The following is a 9,672-nucleotide window of genomic DNA, read 5'->3' on the forward strand; positions in this document are numbered from 1 at the left end:
CTTCCACATTCTGAGCAATCAAAGGGTTTCTCCCCTGTGTGGGTTCTTATGTGTGTTTTAAGGTTCATGCTTTGAGCAAAGGCCCTTCCACATTCTGAGCAATCAAAGGGTTTCTCCCCTGTGTGGGTTCTTATGTGTGTTTTAAGGTTCATGCTCTGAGCAAAAGCTCTTCCACATTCTGAGCAATCAAAGGGTTTCTCCCCTGTGTGGGTTCTTATGTGTGCTTTAAGGTTCATGCTTTGAGCAAAAGCCTTCCCACATTCTGAGCATTCAAAGGGTCTCTCTCCTGTGTGGGTTCTTTGGTGTGCTTTGAGGTTCATGTTCTGAGTGAAGGTCTTTCCACATTCTGAGCACTGATGTGGTTTCATCCCAGTGTGAATTCTTTGGTGTAAACTAAGACCTGAGCCGCTCCTGAAGCTCTTTCCACATTCCAAGCATTTTTGTGTTTTCTTTCCTGTTTGGATCTGCCCACCATCGGTAAGGAACAGCTGCTGAATGAAGCTACTTCCTTGCTCAGAGGACTGCTTCTTTTTATCGTGAATCAGCTTCTTACCTTTTCCATGACCTTCTCCTAATAATGGGATTTCATGGAAGGCAGCTCCTTCAGCACCAACGGATTTCCTTCCCTGCTTTGGTTTTGTCTCAGTTTGCTTTTCATTCATTTCACTTTTCTGAGTTCCACCGACTGAAGGAATAAAAAAGAGGCTTTATCAGGAAGAACAGAGTCTTAAATTGTGAAGCAAACTACTGTATATACTCATCTATAAGTCTAAAAATTATGCCCCAAAACAGACCCCAATATCCCAGTTTGACTTATTTACGGGTCAGTATAGTAATGTGATAGCAGCTCTTTCGGATTTCCCTATGCGGTGGGAAGATAATTTCAGGAAAGAACAGAGTCTTAAAACTGCGAAGCAAACAATTCTCTTTTATTTTTGGAGCCCTCTACCAGTTCATGCCCAAGAGGGTTTTCCCCCCAAAACAAGAAGTGACAAAGAATCACTTACTGCTTTGGAGAAAGTCTTAGGGCCCAAAAACCAGATACCCCCTCCCACCGAAATGGCAAAATTTACTCCTCATGGCCTCTAGAAGACACAGAGTACGTTCTTTAGTGTTGTTATGGCTGCTGACATACATGAGGGGACATACAGCCTAATATATGGTTTTCTATAAATACTTGTCCCTGATTTTAGAGAAATTCCTTCCTTCCCAATTGATAAAACCCTTCTGCAGTAGGCCCTCCACATTCGCTGGGGTTAGGACCCCCATGAAAGTGGGAAAACGACAAATAATAAAAAAGGCCACTTTTTTTAACCTGAGAGAACATCTCTCTAGAAATTTCTAGGTCCTCCAGCAGAACTCTATGGCCAACATCTGCTAGAATTTGACCACAGATTCATGCTGGATGACCTACAAATGCCTAGAGAAGTGTTTTCTCAGGAGTATCTAGGTCCTCCAGCACAACTCTATGGTCAACTTCCTTCCCAGAGAATTTCTGTGGTCAACCTCCAAGAGAATTTCCCTGGAGGACCTAGCAATTCCCAAAGAGAACATATTAATCAAATCTGCAAAAGTCAAAATGTCAAATCGCGGAGGGCTGACTGTAATTATTCCTTGGTTGTTTTTCTGACAGATATGTCAAATGGTAACCATTTCCCAAAAGAAATTTCTCCAGAGGGAATGCATAGCTTGGGGTTGCGGCAGTGAAAATCAGAGAGGGCTCCTGTCCTTTTCATGGTTATGTCATTCTCTCTTCTACACAACCATTAAAGGGATAAGAGCCCTCTTGAGTTTTCAAACTGGCAGCCCCATGTTTTGTCATGTCTGTGCCAGATGTCCTTCCTCTGGGGCTGAGAGAGTGTAACTAGCTCAAGGAAGCCTAATGGGATTGTGAGATTCTAACTCCAATCTCTTATAGTTTTTGGTGGGTTTTTTGGGCTATCTGGCCATGTTCTAGAAGAGTTTATTCCTGGTGTTTCGCCAGCATCTGTGGCTGGCATCTTCAGAAAAACATTCTCGGAAGATGCCAGCCACAGTTGCTGGCAAAACATCAGGAAGAAACTCTTCTGCAACATGGCCACATAGCCCAAAAAGCCCACCAAAAACTATGGATGCTGGCCATGAAAGCCTTTGACTTCACATCCAACATCTTAGTTGAACAGTATACCATATCACTTCTATACCTTGATCACATCTGAATAGAAAGTCTGCCTAATCTCCCGTACCTTTTGATTTCTCTTCCTCCTCTTCCTCAGAGCTCTTGACGAACTGATCTTCCTCTTCCTCCTCTCCTTCCTCTTCCTTCACCCAGACCAGGTCAGAACTGGACTCTGGGGTCCCTTTTTGAACAGTACAAAAAAAAAAAAAGAAAGAAAGAGAATTCACCTCCAGTACTTCAGATAATAACAAAACCTTAGGGATTCAGACAACTACTTGAGGTTTTCCTCTCTCCCCGCTGGACCTCATGAAGGTCAAATGAAGGATGGCACAGCCAAGAGGAAAAGGCACTCTTACCATCACTCCTCTCCATGACGTCCTTGAGCAAAGCCTTCTGTTTTGGATCCACTAAAATCCACTCCTCTGTGGAAGCCACCGACTCCACATCTATAGTCCCTGGACTCTGAATGAAAACAAAGGAGAGCTTCTGCTCAGTGTAAATCTAATAATCCAAAGAGACAGCAAAGGCCTGTACTTCAAATATGATGACTAAGGAGGTTCTCCTGAAGATTTCTTCATCCAGTTAGGAGGAGTAGCTAACACCCCAGAGGAGAGGATCAAAATTCAAAATATCCTTAATAGATTAGAAAACTAGGCCAAAACTAACCAAATGAACTTTAACAGGGAGAAATGGAAGGTATTGCATTTAGAGAAAAAAATAGATGCATTGATATAAGATGGGGACACCTGGCTTAACAAAAGTACATGTGAAGGGGATCTACAGTGCTTGTAGAGGTACTGTATGGTGTCTAGATCAAGGGAAGCAATACAGATGGTCCTTGGCATTCATGGACTTCACATTTGCAGTTTTGATTATTCGCCAATGTTAAGCCTGAATAGCCACTCCTCCTCCTCCTCCTCCCCGCTCAGGCGTTGCCCCAGGAGGGAAGGAGCAGCCAGGAAGAATGGGCGCCTGCTCCTCCTCTTCCCCTGCTGTCCCAAGCCACAGGGGAAGAAGAGGAGCAGGCATGCACTTGTGCCTCTTTCCTCTGCCTTCCTCTGCCTTTAACTGGCTTCCAGTTAGGGGTGGGTTATTTGCAGTTGTTCCACATTTGCAGGGGCTCTTCTGCCCCTAACCCCCATGAATGTGGAGGGCCAACTGTAGTACCACTCTATTCTGCTTTGGTCAGCCCCCACCTGGAATACTGTGTCCAGTTCTGGGCACCACAATTCAAAAAGGACTTTGAGAAACTGGAGCGTGTCCAAAGGAGGGCAAGCAATACGGTGGACTGGAAACTATAAAGCTCTATGAGAAGAGACTTAGGGAGCTGGCTGTGGCCAGCCTTCACAAGAGGAGGTCAAGAGGTGATATGGTAGCTCTGTGTAAATATGTGAAGGGGTGTCATATTGATGGAGAAATCTTGTTTTCCGCTGCTCCAGAAAACAGGACCCAGAACAATGGGAAAAGTTCTATCCCATTCTTTTGTTTGTTCTACTGCTGCAGTGTGTGTGTGTGTGTGTGTGTGTGTGTGTGTGTGTGTAGTGGTCTCTCCACTTTTGCAGTTTTGACACTTGCAAAATTTGATTATTTGCCAGTGTTGTGCTGTGTGTGCATGTGCTCCCCTACTCCTCCCTTCCTCCCAGGCTTTTCTCCTTGGAGCAGGGGAACCTAAGGAGGGAGGGAACAGCCAGGAAGGGTGCATGCAGGGCCTCCTCCCTTCCCTTCCATGTCTCAGTCAGTTGGGACCAGCTGGCTGAGGCATGGGATGGGAGGCACATGGGTGCTTCTCTGACCCCTCCCATGGGATGGGAGGTGGGGGGGGGGGGCACGGTTATTTGCTGTTTTTCCACTTTTGCAGGGGTCCTCTGCCCCTAATCCCCAGGAAAGTGGAGGGCTGACTGTATATTCAGCTTGTTTTGTGATTATTTACAATCATAATTTAATGTTCATGCCACTATGGAAAGATACACTTCTATGTACAACATAAAATAAGAACAGAACAGGAGGTGATTACATGTAATAAAAGATAACATTTGCTAAAGATGATAATCTTTTAAGGAGTGGGAAGATTGCTTTGGAAATTAATTAGGCACAGATGAATTGTGACTGGAAAAAGCAATGCAAAAAAAGTGAACTTTTGCTTTTGTAATTTTTGTATATACATGAAATAAAAATATATTAAAAATTGTGCAAAGCTGTCTTATGATAGAATTTTGACTGCTGCTTGCTTGCTAGTCCTAGTTAATCCCCCCCCCCCCCGACGGCAATGGTGAACTGGCTAGTAAGGTATTTTAATGTAATTTTGAATGTATTTTTATTATCACTGTATTGCACTCTGTGTCTGTTATTATGCTGTACACCGCCCTGATTGATAGAAGGGCCGTATAAAAATAAAGCTTTTATTATTATTATTACTAGCTTTATCTTGTTCATCATATAGATGATGTTACAGTTGAAGAGTTTATCTTTTGGCGAAACGGAAAAGAAAACTACCCGGGGATATTCTGTCCTGCTGTCAGCCAACATTTGGTTCTGCCTGCTAACAATTTTTACAGTTGTGAACTGCTGTTTGATCATAATTGATTTTCAACAATTGGGAAGTTTTCTCTTCTGTATACAACAGTCTGACCTTTGCATTCATAGGTGGTCCATTCCGGACCCCACTGTGAATAATAATAATAATAATAATAATAATAAACAACGGGACCACAAGTCTCATTGTTCCTCATTTGGGGATAGCAAGGTCCCACTGTACTCAGTTTATTTCTGTATATAATACAGTTCCCCCCCCCTAAACTTCAGTTACTTGTTGATACACATTGGACCAAATGTGTTATATAAGTTTCTTTATTATACAGTGGGCCCTTGTTATCCACTGAAGTTTAGTTCCAAGATCCCCCATGGACAACAAAATCTGTGGATGCTCAAGTCCCATTAAATATAATGGCAGAACAAAACGGTATCCTTTATATAAAGTGGAAAATCAAGGTTTGCTATTTGGAATTTATGCTTCCTTTGAATATTTTCAAGCCATGGGTGCTTGAATCCATGGATAAAAAATCCATGGATAAGGAGGGCTGACTGCATGTGTATATAAACATATGTATGTATACATACATACAGTGGGGCTCTTGGAACTTGGTTCCACGATCAAAATCCATGGATGCTCAAGTCTCATTAAATAGAATGGGTAGTAAAATCGTGTCCCTTCTATAAAATGCCAAAATCAAGGTTTCCTTTTCAGAATGTATATATTTAGTATTTTTAAGTCATGGATGGTTGAATCCACAGATAAGGAATCCATGGATTCAGAGGGACAACTGTAGTTTAATTGCATTATACACCTGTTTTTGAGCTTTGGTACCTATTCAGTTAGAAGCCTTCTGTGGTTTGGGTTTGGTTGTGTAGAGCCTTGACTGAAACAAAGCAAAGGCTCCTCAGGACCAAGATGATCTGCAGTCGGACTTCATCCCTTGCGTAGAATCATAGAGTTGGAATAGAACCCAAGGGCCAGCTAGTCCAACCCCCTGCCATGCAGAAATACACAACCAGATCTCTCCTTAAAGATCTCCACAAAAGGAGACTCCACTACACTTGGAGGGAATGTTTTTCATAATTGAACAGCCCATTCTGTCAGGAAGTTCCTCCTAATGTTGAGCTGGAATGTCTTTCCCTGTAACTTGCATCCATTGCTCCATTGTGTCTTAGTCTCTGCAGCAGCAGAAAACAAGCTTGCTGCCTCCTCAATATGACATCCCTTCAAGTATTTAAACAGGGTTATCATATCCCCCCCTTAACCTTCTCTTCTCCAGGCTAAACATCTCCAGCTCCCCGAGTCTTTCCTCATAGGGCTTCATGGTTTCCAGACCCTTCACCATTTTAGTCGCCCTCCTCTGGACACACTCCAGTTTCTCAGCATCTTTTTTGAATTGTGGTGCCCAGAACTGGACACAATATTCCAGGTGGGGCCTGGCCAGAGCAGAATAGAGTGGCACTATTATGTCCCTTGATCTAGACACTAAAGTTCTATTGATGCAGTCTAAAATTGCATTGGCCTTTTTAGCTGCCGCATCACACTGTTAACTTATGTTCAACTTGTCTCCCTAACGGTTCTGCCCTTTTACCTGATCTGACTTGACATCCAGAGTGTCGATTCCACCACAAAGAGGAGGCAGCTGAGAAGGAATCTCCATGGTTATTTCACTGTCTTCAACTTCAACTTTCACAACTTCACCTGTGAGAAAGACAAAGAAAGCGCGAAAGTGTTTCATTTCATTTTACTCCTGGGGGAAAATCAATCTTCCTCCACATTACTTTCAGCCAGAATTGAATGTTGTTTTGGGATAATATGAAGCCCGAAGCTATGGAAATTAGCAACTGATTGATGTGTGTACACACACACACACACACACACACACACACTATACATACATATTTATAAAAAAAATACATACTAGCCTTTTTTATGTTCATAAAATACTGGTTTAATCTTACTTTAAATTATAGGAAGGTGCCTTACTGTGGGGTCGTGTCCTGAGGGATATTTAGCCTTGGTGGCTGGTATAGGTTTAGGAAACAAATCTAACGATAAGGAAAGTGTGAGGGTCCTGGATATAAGTGTGTTAAATTACAGGAGAGAGCGTGGAGAAGCTAACTAAATCTGTAACTAAATGAAACAAAAGACAACAAAACAAAAAACACACAAGTGCCTGAATCAATGTTATCTGCTATCTATTCAAGGAACGCCTGTTTAAAGCAACTGTTTTAATAAAGTTCAGTTTTTATTTTAATTAAAAGCTTGCCTTTATTTTAAATACCTCCACGTTACCATTGTAAGGCCTTTTGAAACAGAGTCTTTAAAAGGTCTTTCTTTTTAGAGTGGCACATCACATAAGCTGGTGGTAGCGGTGGCATAAAAGGCCCACGGTGCTGCCATCAATTAAACTTAGTGGTGTAGAATAAAGAGACATCACATTCACCAGTATTAATTTTGCATCAGCTTTTGTGGATTTAACCCACTTCTGCAGATGCCATTCAAAATGAAGTTAAGGCTTCAAGTATAAAGCGTTATTTGCACAGTTGTGGGATTGTCCCTCATAATAACATTTTGAAAGGTTGCAGAGACTTCTCCTTTTCCCACAGGATTGGGAGAGATTCCAGAGTATTTGAGAGAACGAGACCAGGTGGGAAGAAGCTGTAGAAATGCTTACCTAGGCCCTCTTCATGTACAACCCCACTGAACGCTGTTTGCTGTGTGCGGTTTGCTGGATCCCTCTCTCTTTCTGGGATCCCAGTTGCCATGTTGAGTAAATCCTTACAAAAAAGAGATTACACATAAGCATTAGGAAGACTTTCTGGAGCGTAAATGCTCTCTGAGAGTGGAAGATGAACTGCCTTGGAGGGTAGTGGGCTCTCCATCTTTGGAGGCCTCTAAACAGAGGTCAGATGGCCCCTTATACAGTCCACCCTCTGTACCCATGGATTCAAGCATCCACAACTTGAAAATATATTTAAAAATATGAATTCTGAGAAGAAAACGTTTGAAGGGGTTTGGAACGGATCCCCCACGAAAAGGAGGAGTGACTGTATTTTTTTTAAAATAGTTAGATAAAAGTCAAGATCCTGGAAAAGTCATTATGGCCTTGGCACAGTCAAGTGAATTCCTCATGAGTGGCCACATAAGACCTTTATTATTTATTTTTTAATTAATTTTATTTATATGCCGCCTTGGGTCCCTTCAGGTTAACAAATGGTCAACTCCTGGCAGTTGTGCTGGAGGACCTAGAGATTCTTAGAGAGGACATATAAATCAAAACTGCAAATAATCAAATCTGTAAATGTGGAGGGCCAACAGTACAAATTCTGCACTTTGGTATTTTGGAACTGACATCCATAGGCTACAAACCCTGGTTTTACGTTACCAAAGCCCTCTTCCTGCTTCCTATTGAGCTAAATTAATTTTCCCACTGAGTTCAATAACTGGTTGTCTTCTGGGGACCCTAGCATTTTGGGTAACTTGGGGGCTCAACAGAGCAGATATGACGCTCCTTCCAGGAAGCTGCTTGGGACGGCATCTTTTCGCTCTCTAGAGGAAGCGGATCGGATGAGAAACTGATCCAGCCAGTACAGAGGCGGCTGGATGCCATCCATCTGTATAGGCCCATAGTGTCATGGCTAGCTGGCCTTCTTGTCACCAGATATGGTAGATAGACTAGGGCCTTGCCAGGACCTTCAGTCTAAGGGAGTCCAGGTCTCACCATGGAGAGGTGTCGTTGCAAAGAACAAGGAAGACAACTCCCTCTGAGGTATCATCCAGGGCAGCCTGCACCCCCCCCCCCCACCCCGAAAAGATGCCGCTGGATGGCAGAAGCTCACCTGGGTTCTTTCAGCCTGTTTGAGGAGGAAGTGCTCTGCTAGGGCCTCCGCTTGGGCACTGCTCTCTGGCCCCTGGTCCCTGACCCAGCCTCCCATTTCATGAGGCAGGACTTTGAGGAACTGCTCCAGAACCACCAAGTCCACGATCTGAGCCTTGGTGTGCTTCTCCGGCTTCAGCCAATTGAGGCAGAGGGCCCGGATCCGGCCACAAACCTCTCGGGGGCCCTCCGACTCCTGGTAGCAAAACATCCGGAAATTATGGGCTTGGTTGGCCCACTGCATGTGGGTCCTGTCCAGGACTCTATGGAGCGTCTTCCCCCAAAGGTCCCCATTTCCTGAAGCCTCCAGGAGATCAAACTCCTGTCTCGCAACCTGGGAGCTGGACGCTGCTCTCTCTCCCGTCTTCATTCTCTAGGCGAAAGGGGGTCAAGGATCTTTTCTTTCTCAAGGAGGCAAGGTCCTTGCAGAGATCTGTAATTCTTTTTAACTCTGCAAAGAGAAACCCATGTTTATGATAAAGGTGAAATCTAGTCCTTCAGACCGGGAGATATTTTATCCTCCCCTCCCCAGGTCTTACACAGGTTGAGTCTCTCTTATCCAGAAATACAAAATAGGGAATACTCTAAAAACTAATACCTGTTTCATGAGTGGCTGAGACAGTGGCACCTGAGCTTTCTGATGGCTCAATCTACACAGTTTCATGCATAAAATAAATAATATCATAACAACAACATTTACAGACCAAACATGAGCCAACAGTGTTATGCAGCAGCTAATAATAATAATAATAATAATAATAATAATAATAATAATATTTTGACTTGATTTTATTGTCTTTGATATCTTGTTACCCGCCTCAATCCAATACAGGGAGAGGTGAGATATAAATAAATAAATAAATAAATAATAAAAGGACAAATAAATATAAATATACTCGGTGAAGGACCAGCGCAGGTTAGGTGGGCGGGGGGGTGTGTGGCCTTGGTACATAGGAACACCGTGTCCCTCTCCAGGAACCACATCCGACAGACCTCCTATATCGAGTGTATTTACCTGACCCTAAAGGCTAGGGACAGTCTAGGGATTCTGTTAGTGTATCGGCCACCCTGTGCGCTAGCGGACTCCCTTAACGAGCTGAC

The 9,672-nt window shown here is 43.3% G+C and overlaps 1 pseudogene; it reads right to left on the minus strand.

Annotated features, from left to right (window-relative positions):
* LOC121922980 overlaps positions 1-9,672 on the minus strand; it is a 21,015-nt pseudogene that overhangs the window by 664 nt on the left and 10,679 nt on the right.

The sequence above is a fragment of the Sceloporus undulatus genome, chromosome 2 (genome assembly GCF_019175285.1).
Source record: "Sceloporus undulatus isolate JIND9_A2432 ecotype Alabama chromosome 2, SceUnd_v1.1, whole genome shotgun sequence".
Taxonomy (NCBI): domain Eukaryota; kingdom Metazoa; phylum Chordata; class Lepidosauria; order Squamata; family Phrynosomatidae; genus Sceloporus; species Sceloporus undulatus.